Source organism: Nyctibius grandis, chromosome W, assembly GCF_013368605.1.
Source record: "Nyctibius grandis isolate bNycGra1 chromosome W, bNycGra1.pri, whole genome shotgun sequence".
Taxonomy (NCBI): domain Eukaryota; kingdom Metazoa; phylum Chordata; class Aves; order Nyctibiiformes; family Nyctibiidae; genus Nyctibius; species Nyctibius grandis.
In genome coordinates, this window is record NC_090694.1 from 15,134,420 (window position 1) to 15,146,874 (window position 12,455).

The 12,455-nt window shown below is 47.7% G+C and overlaps 1 protein-coding gene across 4 annotated transcripts in view; it reads left to right on the forward strand.

Annotated features, from left to right (window-relative positions):
• Positions 1 to 12,455, forward strand: part of LOC137675689 (protein FAM219A) — a 132,414-nt gene that overhangs the window by 70,271 nt on the left and 49,688 nt on the right. The gene's annotated exons all lie outside the window — the stretch shown is intronic.

Here is a 12,455-nt window from a genome sequence, read left to right on the forward strand (position 1 = left end):
CATGAGCCAGCAGTGTGCCCTTGTGGCCAAGAAGGCCAATGGCATCCTGGGGTGTATTAGAAGGGGTGTGGTTAGCAGGTCAAGAGAGGTTCTCCTCCCCCTCTACTCTGCCCTGGTGAGGCCGCATCTGGAATATTGTGTCCAGTTCTAGGCCCCTCAGTACAAGAAGGACAGGGAACTGCTAGAGAGAGTCCAGCGCAGAGCCACGAAGATGATTAAGGGAGTGGAACATCTCCCTTATGAGGAGAGGCTGAGGGAGCTGGGTCTCTTTAGCTTAGAGAAGAGGAGACTGAGGGGTGACCTCATTAATGTTTATAAATATGTAAAGGGCAAGTGTCATGAGGATGGAGCCAGGCTCTTCTCAGTGACATCCCTTGACAGGACAAGGGGCAATGGGTGCAAGCTGGAACACAGGAGGTTCCACATAAATATGAGGAAAAACTTCTTTACGGTGAGGGTGACCGAACACTGGAACAGGCTGCCCAGAGAGGTTGTGGAGTCTCCTTCTCTGGAGACATTCAAAACCCGCCTGGACGCGTTCCTGTGTGATATGGTCTAGGCAATCTTGCTCCAGCGGGGGGATTGGACTAGATGATCTTTCGAGGTCCCTTCCAATCCCTAACATTCTGTGATTCTGTGATTCTGTGATTCTGTGACTTCTTCTATTATTATACCTATTCTATTAAACTTATCTTCTTATGATTTTAAATTAAATTTCATTTAATTTCAAATATTTATAACATTGGCATTGCATGTTTCACCCCATACAGCACCCACTTTTGGTACTGACTTAACTTCCTCCTGTTCTCTGTTACTTTCGGATCCCATTGAGGGTCTCCTGTAGGAAAATTTTGCTCCAGTGTTCCGGTAAGTAAACCATTTGTGTGTGCAGCTTCTGCCTGTGCCTTTCCAGTTTTTAACACCATCTGTTTTTCTGTACTATCTAATAAATTATCCAATATCACTTGTATATCATTCCAATCAGGATCCTGTGTCTTAATAATTGTTTCTACGACTCTTCCTACCCTTTCTGGATCCTCCCTATACATTCCTGCTGCCTGTTTCCATGCCATCAAATACATAACAGAAAACGGCACTTTCACATACACTGGCCTCTGCTGCCCTACTCCCTGTCTTAAAGGAGCTATTAATTGGGATTGTTGCCTAGTTCTTCGGGCTATTGTTGAATAAATTCCTGACGAACCTTCTCCAGGATCTTCCTTCTCTCTCCCTGTACTATCGGGTTCAATTACCCTTTGTTCTAGTCCGTCTGCATTCCTCCCTGTGGGTGCTATTTCTAATTCTAATTCCACTTCATCTTCTCTCGGTACAGTACACCTAATACATCTCTTGCCAATACCACAAGCAGAACAACAACTTTTAATTTTCCTACTTTCTGAGGCTAATGTCATTACTAGATTGTCCCGACTAATTAATTTACATTCATTTTGCCAATCAGTTCGTTGTCTCAAATAAAAGAACAAATCTACATATGGTACTTCATTCCACTTTCCTTCCCTCCTGCAAAACAGCATTAATTGTAGTATAGTGTTATATTTCAATGTTCCATTCCTTGGCCACTTTTCCTGATCTTCCAAGACATACAATGGCCACCAATTTTTACAATATTCTATCATTTGGCTTTTACCCAAGTCCTCATGTAACTCTCCCCAGTGTGCTAGCAAACATCCTAATGGTGAGGTTTTTGGTATCTTTTCATCCAATGTTAAATTCCCTGCACTTTTACTCTTAAACAATTTTACAAATCCTGATGCCATGTTACCAATGATATTTAAAAGATAATTATCTTGAATCCTTTTTTTTTTTTTAACACCCAAATCAAACGCTTTGTCCTTCTCCAACCAAGCCCAAGCCCCTCGCGGGACTCTGGAACTGCGGATTGGGACGTGCTTATATGCACGTCTCAGTCACACACTCACACACTCAATAAAATTCACAGTTACACAATCACCCGACAGAAAAAACAGAACTCGAGTTCTAATTAAGTTAACCAGACCTGATCTCCTTGGTGGCACGACTCAAGAAGGAGGTGAAAAGGTTAAGGAGCACAAGAGCATCCCAGGAAGAGGTTGGCGGGCAGTGCTGTTACCTGCCTGCCCTGGGGAAAACGGACGGGCCTAATGCTCCCCGGGTAGTGGAGGATCCTCTTCCTCCTCCACAAGGAGCAGGAGGAGACCTAGGGGATGGGGGGGAATGGAGGCAGGTCCCTGCTCGGGGTGGCAGGCGAATCCCATCCCGACCTTCCTCCCCTCCCCACATCCCCCTGAAAAATAGGTATGAGGTGCTGGAGCCTGAGCGTCTTCCTGAGCGTCAGGAAGACACGAATCTAGGTGAAGGACCTTCTAAGGGGCTACGTAAACAGAAGCAACCAACTAAAAGGGTTGCAAACAGCTCCAAAAAGGAGAAAAGAAAAGTAATTGTTGTAGGTGACTCCCTGCTAAGGGGAATGGAGGGCCCCATATGCAGGCCAGACCCGACTCACAGGGAAGTCTGCTGCCTCCCTGGGGCTCGGGTAAGGGATGTTGCCAGGAGGATTCCTGAACTGGTGAGGCCCTCTGACTACTACCCACTATTAGTATTCCAGGTGGGTAGGGATGAGATTGAAGGGAGAAGTCCCAGGGCAATCAAAAGGGACTTCAGGGCCCTGGGGCGTTTGGTAAAGGGGGTAGGTGCACAGGTTATATTCTCTTCAATTCCTTCGGTGTTAGGTGAAAATAGGGAAAGGACTATGAAAATACAACAGATTAATATGTGGCTAAGAGACTGGTGCCGTAGGTGGGATTTTGGGTTCTTTGACCATGGGGTGGCTTTCATGGCACTGGGCCTGCTTATGCCGGATGGGGAACACCTGAGTCAGAAGGGGTTATGGCCCAGAAGTTGGCAGGGCTGATCAAGAGGTCTTTAAACTAGGTTTGATGGGGGAGGGGGATAAGACCAGGGCAACCACAAATGAACCTAGGGGCGACAGGCCTGCGTTGGGGGCAAGACCATTAGCCCAGCTGAAGTGCGTTTACACCAATGCACACAGTATGGGAAACAAACAGGAAGAGCTAGAAGCCACTGTAGAGCAGGAAGGTTATGATGTGGTTGCCATCACAGAAACATGGTGGGATGACTCTCATGACTGGAGTGCTGCTATGGATGGCTATAAGCTCTTTAAGAGGGACAGGCGAAGCAGGAGAGGCGGTGGGGTAGCGCTGTATGTTAGGGAGTGCTTGGACTGTGTCGAAATTGAGGAAGATGATGAGGATGACAAGGTTGAATGTCTATGGGTAAAGATCAGGGGGAAGGTCGGCAGGGCGGACATTACGGTGGGAGTCTGTTATAGACCACCCAACCAGGATGAGCAGGAGGACGAGGTGTTTTACAAGCAGCTGACAGAAGCCGCCCGGTCGCCGGCCCTTGTACTCGTGGGCGACTTCAAGTTGCTGGATGTCTGCTGGAAATACAACATGGCAGAGAGGAAGCAATCTAGGAGGTTCCTAGAATGTGTAGAGGACAACTTCCTCATGCAAGTGGTAAATGAGCCCACTAGAGGAGGGGCCCTGCTTGACCTGTTGTTTGTGAACAGAGAAGGACTAGTGGGAGATGTGAGGGTCGGTGGCCGTCTTGGGAATAGTGACCATGAAATGTTAGAGTTTTTGATAGTGGGGGAAGTAAGGAGGGGCAAGAGCAGAACTTCTGCCTTAGATTTCCACAGGGCAGACTTTAGCCTGTGTAAGAGGTTGGTGGATAGAGTCCCTTGTGAGTCGGTCCTGAAGGGCAAAGGAGTCCAGGAAGGCTGGACGTGCTTTAAAAAGGAATTGCTAAATATTCAGGAGCAGGCTGTCCCGGTGTGTAGGAAGACAAGCCATTGGGGAAAAAGACCGGCCTGGTTAAACAGAGAACTTAGGCTAGAACTTAAGGAAAAAAAGAGAGCCTATTTGCTCTGGAAGAAGGGTCGGGTAACTTGGGAGGTCTATAGGGATGTTGCATGGTCGTGTAGGGAGAAGATTAGAAGGGCCAAAGCTCAATTAGAGCTTGATTTGGCTGCTACAGTCAAAGATAACAAAAAAAGCTTCTACAAATACATTAACAGCAAAAGGAGGGTCAAGGAGAGCCTCCACCACTTCCTGAATGAGGAGGGTAATGTAGTGTCAGGGGATGAGGAAAAGGCAGAGGTGCTCAATGCCTTCTTTGCCTCGGTCTTTAATGTCAAGACTGGTTGTCCTCAGGAGACTCAGCCCCCAGAGCCTGAAGTTAGGGACAGGGAGCTGTGTGAACCCCCCGTAATCCAGGAGGAGATGGTTAGTGACCTGCTGTGCCAGTTGGACACCCACAAGGCTATGGGCCCGGATGGGATTCACCCCAGAGTAATGAAGGAACTGGCGAAGGAACTGGCAAATGAACTTGCCAAACCAATCTCTATTATCTACTGGCAGTCCTGGTTAACTGGAGAAGTTCCAGCTGACTGGAAATTAGCAAATGTAACGCCCATCTACAAGAAGGGTCGGAAGGATGATCCAGGGAACTATAGGCCTGTCAGCCTGACCTCGGTGCCAGGCAAGGTGATGGAACAGATCATCCTGAGTGCCATTACATGACACATGCAGGCCAATCAGGGCATCGGGGCCAGCCAACATGGATTCATGAAAGGCAGGTCCTGCTTGACCAACCTGGTCTCCTTCTATGACAAAGTGACCCGCTTAGTAGATGAGGGCAGGGCTGTGGATGTAGTCTATCTAGACTTGAGTAAGGCATTTGACACTGTCTCCCACAGCATCCTCCTAGACAAAATAGCTGCCCGGGGCTTGGATGGGTGGACTCTTCAATGGGTTAAAAACTGGCTGGATGGCCGAGCCCAGAGAGTGGTGGTGAATGGGGCAAAGTCCAGCTGGCGGCCGGTCACTAGTGGTGTTCCCCAGGGCTCAGTTCTGGGGCCGGTGCTGTTCAATATCTTTCTTTATAGATGATCTAGACGTAGGGATTGAGTGCACCCTCAGCAGATTTGCAGATGACACCAAGCTGGGTGGGAGTGTTGAGCTGCTGGAGGGTAGGAAGGCCCTACAGAGGGATCTGGACAGGTTAGATAGATGGGCCAAGACCAACGGCATGAGGTTCAACAAGAACAAGTGCCGGGTCTTACACTTCGGCCACAACAACCCCATGCAGCTCTACAGGCTGGGGGAAGAGTGGTTAGAAAGCAGCCCGGCGGAAAGAGACCTCGGGGTGCTGATCGACAGCCGGCTAAACATGAGCCAGCAGTGTGCCCAGGTGGCCAAGAAGGCCAATGGCATCCTGGCCTCTGTTAAGAATAGTGTAGCCAGCCGGTCTAGGGAAGTGATCGTCCCCCTGTACTCGGCACTGGTGAGGCCGCACCTTGAATACTGTGTCCACTTCTGGGCCCCGCACTTCAAGAAAGATGTTGAGGTGTTGGAGCAAGTCCAGAGGAGGGCGACCAAGCTGTTGAAGGGTCTGGAGGGTCTGACCTACGAGGAACGGCTGAGGGAGCTGGGGTTGTTTAGCCTGGAGAAGAGGAGGCTCAGAGGGGACCTTATTGCAGTCTACAACTACCTGAAGGGAGGTTGTAGTGGAGTGGGAGTTGGCCTCTTCTCCCAGGCAACTAGCAATAGGACAAGAGGACATAGCCTCAAGCTTCGCCAGGGGAGGTTCAGGTTGGACATTAGGAAGAATTTCTTCTCAGAAAGGGCCATTAGACATTGGAACTGGCTGCCCAGGGAGGTGGTGGAGTCACCATCTCTGGATGTGTTTAAGAAAAGACTGGACATGGCACTTAGTGCCATGGTCTAGTTGACATGGTGGTGTCAGGGCAATGGTTGGACTCGATGATCCCAGAGGTCTCTTCCAACCTGGTTGATTCTGTGATTCTGTGGTTCTTATAATTTTATATTAAATTTCATTTAATTTCAAATATTTATAACAATGTCACAACAAAAAGTCTGAGGTCAATCAAAAGAGACTTCAGAGCACTGGGAAGAATGCTGAAAAATTCGTGAGCACAGGTCGTGTTTTCCTCAATCCTTCCAGTAATGGGGGGAGACTTCAGAAGAAACAGGTGAGCCCAGGATATCAGTACCTGGCTCCAGGACTGGTGCCTGCGCCAAAACTTTGGGGTTTTAAACCATGGAAGAGCCTTGAAGAGACAAGGTGTGCTGGGGCCTGACAGGATCCACCTGTCCCGATGGAGGAAATGCATCTTTGGGTGTAAGCTGGCAGGACTGATCGAGGGAGCTTTAAACTAGAATTGATGGGGGAAGGGGATACCAACAGGAGAGATGAAGGTAAGCCAGGGATTGGCATGGCATAGCCTGAGGGTGGCAATGCTAATGGGAACATTTATGCTGCTCCTGGGAACACGGAGGGCTCAGGAGCACATCTGAAATGCTTGTACACCAATGCATGCAGTATGAGAAACAAACAGGATGAACTGGAAGCGTTGGTCAGTTCCCAGAGCTATGATGTCATTGGTATTAGTGAGACTTGGTGGAATGAGTCCCACGATTGGAGTGCTGGGATGGAGGGCTACAGGCTGTTCAGGAGGGATAGGCAGGGCAGGCAAGGTGGAGGAGTTGCACTGTAGAGATGTGACTGTGCAGCCCTTACAGTTAGGGATGATGTGGGTGAGAGCCTCTGGGTGAGGATTAGGGGGGATGGAAAACAAAGGAGATGTCATAGTGGGTGTCTACTATCGATCGCCCAGACAGGATGTAAGCGCTGATGAGTTATTCTGTAGGCAACTAGGAGGAATCTGTGGATTGGTAGTCCTTGCCCTTATGGGAGATTTCAACTTCCCAGGCATCAACTGGGAATATCATACTGCTGTGACGAGCAGGTCTTGGAAATTCCTGAAGTTTGTGGAAGATGATAGATAGATAACTTCTTGTCACAAGTACCCAGTGAGCCAACTAGGAAAGATGCCCTCCTAGACTTGTTGTTTGTGAATAGAGAAGGACTCATGGGAGATGTGATGGTAGGTGGCTGTCTTGGCCACGGTGATCACGAAATGGTTGAGTTTAAAATTTTCAGTGTAATGAGAAAAAGGGTCAGCAGAGTTGCTACCCTGGAGTTCAGGAGAGCAAACTTTAATCTATTCAGGGAGCTACTTAGCAGAGTACCCTGGGAAACTGCTTTCGAGGGCTTAGGAATCCACGAGTGCTGGTCAGTCTTTAAGAACCACCTTTTAGAAGCACAGGAGCAGGCAATGCCATCGTGTCCTAAGTCAAGCAAGCGGGGCAGAAGACCAGCTTGACTGAACAGGGAAGTCCTCATGGAGCTCAGGAGGAAAAAGAAATTGTATGATCTCTGGAAGCAAGGTCAGGCTTTGCAGGAGGAGTAGAGAGCTCTGGTTTGTATATGCAGGGAGAAGACATGAAAGGCCAAAGCTCAACTAGAGTTGAAACTGGCTACTGCTGTATCTGACAACAAGAAGGACTTTTTTAAGTATGTTAATAGCAAGAGGAGGTCTAAAGAAAACATTGGACCGATACTTGTTGAAGATGGTCACCTGACTAACAGGGATGAAGAAAAAGCGGAGGCATTCAATGCTTTTTTTTGCCTCAGTCTTTAATAATACTGATAGACCTTGGGCTGCCTGGTCCTCTGAGTTGGAGGACGATGAGTATGGGAACAGTGACTTTCCATTTGTGGACACTGAAATTGTAAGGGACCAGCTGTATCAGCTGAATGTTCACAAGTCCATGGGGCCTGATGCGATTCATCCCAGAGTACTGAAGGAGCTAGTGGATGTTACAGCAGGACCCCTCTGAATCATCTACCAAAGGTCTTGGGAGTCTGGGGAGGTCCCTGCTGACTGGAAGCTAGCCAATGTTATTCCAATTTACAAGAAGGGTGTGAGGGAAAACCCAGGAAACTACAGACCAGTTAGTCTAGACTCAGTACCTGGAAAAATTATGGAGAAGATCATAATGGGTGCTACTGAAAGGCATTTAAAGGACAATGCAATCATCAGGCACAGTCAACATGGGTTCACAAAGGGAATGTCCTGTTTAACTAATCTGACATCCTTCTGTCATAAGGTCACCTGCCTGGTGGATGAAGGGAAGGTCGTGGATGTAGTTTTTCTGGATTTTAGTAAGGCTTTTGATACTGTCCCTCACATCATCCTTCTGGACAAGTTGTCCAACTGTAGGATGAGCGGGTTCACGGTGTGCTGGGTGAAGAACTGGCTGAATGGCAGGGCTCAAAGGGTTACAGTGAATGGGGCTACATCTGGCTAGGGACCAGCGGTGTTCCTCAGGGTTCAATTCTAGGGCCAGTTCTGTTGAATATTTTAATCAATGATCTGGATGGAGGAGTTGAATGCACCATTAGCAAGTTTGCTGATGATACCAAACTGGGAGGTGCTGCTGACTCTCTTGAGGGACAAGAGGCCTTGCAGAGGGATCTAGATAGATTGGAGCATTGAACAATCATCAATGGGATGAAATTTAACAAGTCGAAATGCCGTATTCTGCACCTAGGGTGGAGTAATGCCAGGCACAAGTATAAATTGGGAGAGGAGTGGCTGGAGAGCAGCCCTGCAGAAAGGGATCTGGGGGTGCTGGTTGACAGCAGGCTCAACATGAGTCAGCAGTGTGCCCTGGCAGCCAAGAGGGCAAACTGCATCCTGGGGTGCATCAAACACAGCATAACCAGCTGTTCAAAAGAGGTGATTATCCCTCTGTATCTAGCATTGGTGCAGCCTCACCTTGAGTATTTTGTGCAGTTCTGGGCCTTACAATTTAAGAAGAATGTTGAGGTCCTTGAATGCATCCAGAGAGGTGCAACAAAGCTGGTGAAAGGGCTGGAAAGCATGTCCTATGAGGAGAGGCTAAGGACTCTGGGTTTGTCTAGTTTGGAGAAAAGGAGGCTGAGGGGCAATCTCATTGCTCTCTACAGCTTCCTGAGGAGGAGAAGTGGAGAGGGAGGTGCTGATGTCTCCTCCCTGGTATCCAGTGACAGGACACATGGGAATGGTTCAAAGCTGCACCAGAGGAGGTTTAGACCGGATGTTAGGAAGCATTTCTTTACCGAGATGGTGGTCAAACACTGGAACAGGCTTCCTAGAGAGGTGGTCGATGTTCCATGCCTGTCAGTGTTTAAGAGGCATTTGGACAATGCCCTTAATACCGTGCTTTAACTTTTGGTCAGCCCTGAATTGGTCAGGCAGTTGGACTAGCTGATCATTGTAGGTCCCTTCCAACTGAAATAGTCTAGTCTAGTCTATTCTGTTCTGTTCTATTCACATCATCTGGCCTGGGACTGGTCACAGTGCATAGCTGAGATTTTGATGTCGGGGTCAGAGCTGAATGCATCAGTCTAGGGAGGCTTGTAAAAAAGGACAAAATCGCCAAGTGAATTCCAGTAGCGAAAGCCCATGGTGAATCTCACTGTACTTGTAGGCATTCACAAGAAAAAGGCTGATTAGTCAAGTAAATGTTTTTCTGGGTGGATGAGCTATATAGAGAGAAATGCACCCATTCAGTATGCACAGAAGCAAAGCATGTTCGTGCAAATAGGATGCTCCAGCCGAGCTGCCGTGGGAATGCTGTCTCTTCGCAGCTGGGGTTTGTTACTATGAAGTCCTGTACATTGCTGCAGAATGTATATGAAGTGATGGATGAGAAATATGACAGTGCCTTGACGCTCCTGGGCCAGGGATAGATGCATGCTGGCACTGGGGACACTGTCTCTGGCCCAGCTCGGTTTCCTTTTGGTTCCATTTTACTCTTTGGAGGGAGCGGGCCTGGCCCGTGCACGCAGCAGTGGTTGCCCAGACTCTGCTGGTGCTTTGTGATCCCTCTGCACTAGTTGTGAATCTGTTTGGTGGTAACTTGTTCCCCTGTGGGTCTGCTGTAGAGGTGCAGTGCTGCTGAGGCAAAGAGCATCATTCCAAACCTTGGAGATGAATTCCTGGTGTGGACTGGCATTGTTATGGACTCTGCTGGTGTGTCCTTCATCATCCCCACCTCCAGTGTTAAGAAGTGCAGTCTCCACCAGTTGCCAGGCCTCTTCTGTAGTCAGTAGGGGGAAAGGAAGACACATCTCCAGGGACGGACTTGTCTCCTTTTAAGACGAGTGTCTAAGACAGGATGGAATGAATCGCTCTTTGAAAATCATCTTTCTCTTCTCTGGTGATCTAGGAAGAATTTTTATTTCTTTGGTCTAGAGCCCAGCTTTGAGATTGCTCTAGCTGAGTCCTCTGGTCCAGGACCAGAGTCCAGATCCTCAGAGGCACCTCAGAACATTTCTCCCCTCCCACTGTTCATGAAAATGGATGTCTAATGTCGCTGGCAGGTTACCCACAAGGAGAAGCTATTGTCAGCACATCAGCTTCCAAGAAAAGTAGGGGCTGGTTTTGATTTAAAGGGTTTAAGTATAATTTTAACAGTTTGAACCTGAGCTAGTCCAGGTGGCCAGGCCCTTTCCCTGCCATGTGAACTGCTGGCTGTGGGTTCCTTCCACGTGGGAGCTCACATGTTCAAGTGCTGGACTGCACCAGCACAGGAGGCAGTATCTGGCCATCGCACCATGTCCTTTACCATAACATGTCTACTCCCATGCATTCCTGCAGCCAGCAGATTGGGGCTCCAAGGACTTGGTTGTGTTCAGTAGCACTAGGAAGCATCCAGCTCTTGGAGTCATGCTCTTTAAAAATGGCTGTATCCTGCCTTTTCCCAGACTGTCAGAGAAAAGGTTCTCATCTGGGAAGCCTGGACCCCGGTGGTGCCCTGCCACTTACCACCTTACATATCCCATGTATATATATATGCATGTTCAATTTGGTTTCTAGTTTCTAGGTGGGAAGAAGTGATTGTGTTTGAAAACCAATTTTAATTTTCACTATGGTGCTAAATAGAGACAATTCCAACAGGTTTGAAGTTTGCCATGAAAGGACTTTAAATATTTTCATCACTGCTGGAGCTGCCTGAATTGGTAGCTTGTCTATCTCAATCCTTTGATGTGCTGTACCACAGAGTACACCACTACCTGGATTAGCTTGTCTGCAAGTAGGCGTGATGGGGCAGACTCCGTGTTTGGGGAGCTTTGGTTTTCGGGGGGATTTCAGTGACAGTGAAAGGTGCTGTGCTGACAGATATTGAAATTAAATATTTCCAGTTAGCCACAAAATAGATTTGGGAAGTACAGACTTCTTCATTCCTCTCCAAGAGGGACCGGAGATGGAATTCTCCTATTCATTCAGTCCTCATTTCTTCTGAGCTGGACTTTCACACAGCTGGTCATGAGCTTTTTAGTTTTAATCATGAGGATGACTTGTCCACTTGGAACTCAGCTGAAACTGTAAATGCATGTCACGGTGTCACGGTTTAAAGCTGGGCCAGCTATTAAACCGATGGCAGATGCTCTCTATTAACGCTCCTCCCCCACCAGAAGGGAAGGAAAAGAGAAAAGGGAGAGAGACTTATGTGTTGGAAAATTAAAACAGTTTTAATAAGATATAATAATGAAAAAGAGTATACTAATAATAACGGAAATAATTAAATATATACCAATATATGCAAAACCAAGATTGAGCTCCCCCGATGTCGGTCACGTCACCACCGGCACTGCAGACAGGCTTCAGGAAGGCCCAGACTGGGCCCAGCGACAGACAGGAACTGGATTCAGGAACACACGGATCGGGATTGGGGGCAGGAGAAAAATGGACAGAGTCCTCTTCAGACACCAGCCATAGCAGAAGAGGCAAGACCCTCGTGATCCCCCTGCTTTATACTGAGAATGACGTGTATGGGATGGAATACCTCGTTGGTCAATTTTGGGTCACCTGTCCTGTCTGCTTCTCCCTGGAGGTGCGACCCTTCTACAGCTCTTCACTTGTAATTAGTAAGGAATGTAGCAGTGACCTTGGTTTCTCTAAGAATAAGTACAGCAAGAGCCTTTCTGCATAACATTCCTACCAGTGCCTCAGTGATAACTACAAACTTTGAGTGTTAGCAGTCCTAGAAGCAGACACTGCAAAACATGCAGTTAGTTTCAGAAAGTGCAGTTACTTAGAAGAGACTTAGCTGTAAGTAAAAATCACTGAAAGGAAAATTGGTTCTGTTGTAGTCCAAACCAGGACAACGCATTTCATACAACACCCCGAAGAGTCATCACATGAAAATGGTTTCAGATTACTGCCAGCCCAGGCTGAATTTGAACTGGTGACCCACCCTCCATATTATATTCCCAGTATCATTCGTCATATAAGTCAGATGTTGAAATCTGGTGTTTCCAGAGGTACTTTTAGCATACTAAACTTGCTTACAAAGTTCTGTGTTTTGCCCCTAGGTTTCAGCTGTTCAAAACACCAGCATGTTCTCTGTTCCCTCTGAAGGCAAGTGGAAATGGGCTCACCTAACAGCCAGTTAGAGAACAGACTGCATAACTTTTAGCTAAACCATTCTGTTTTGTTTCATTTTCTTTCTCAACAG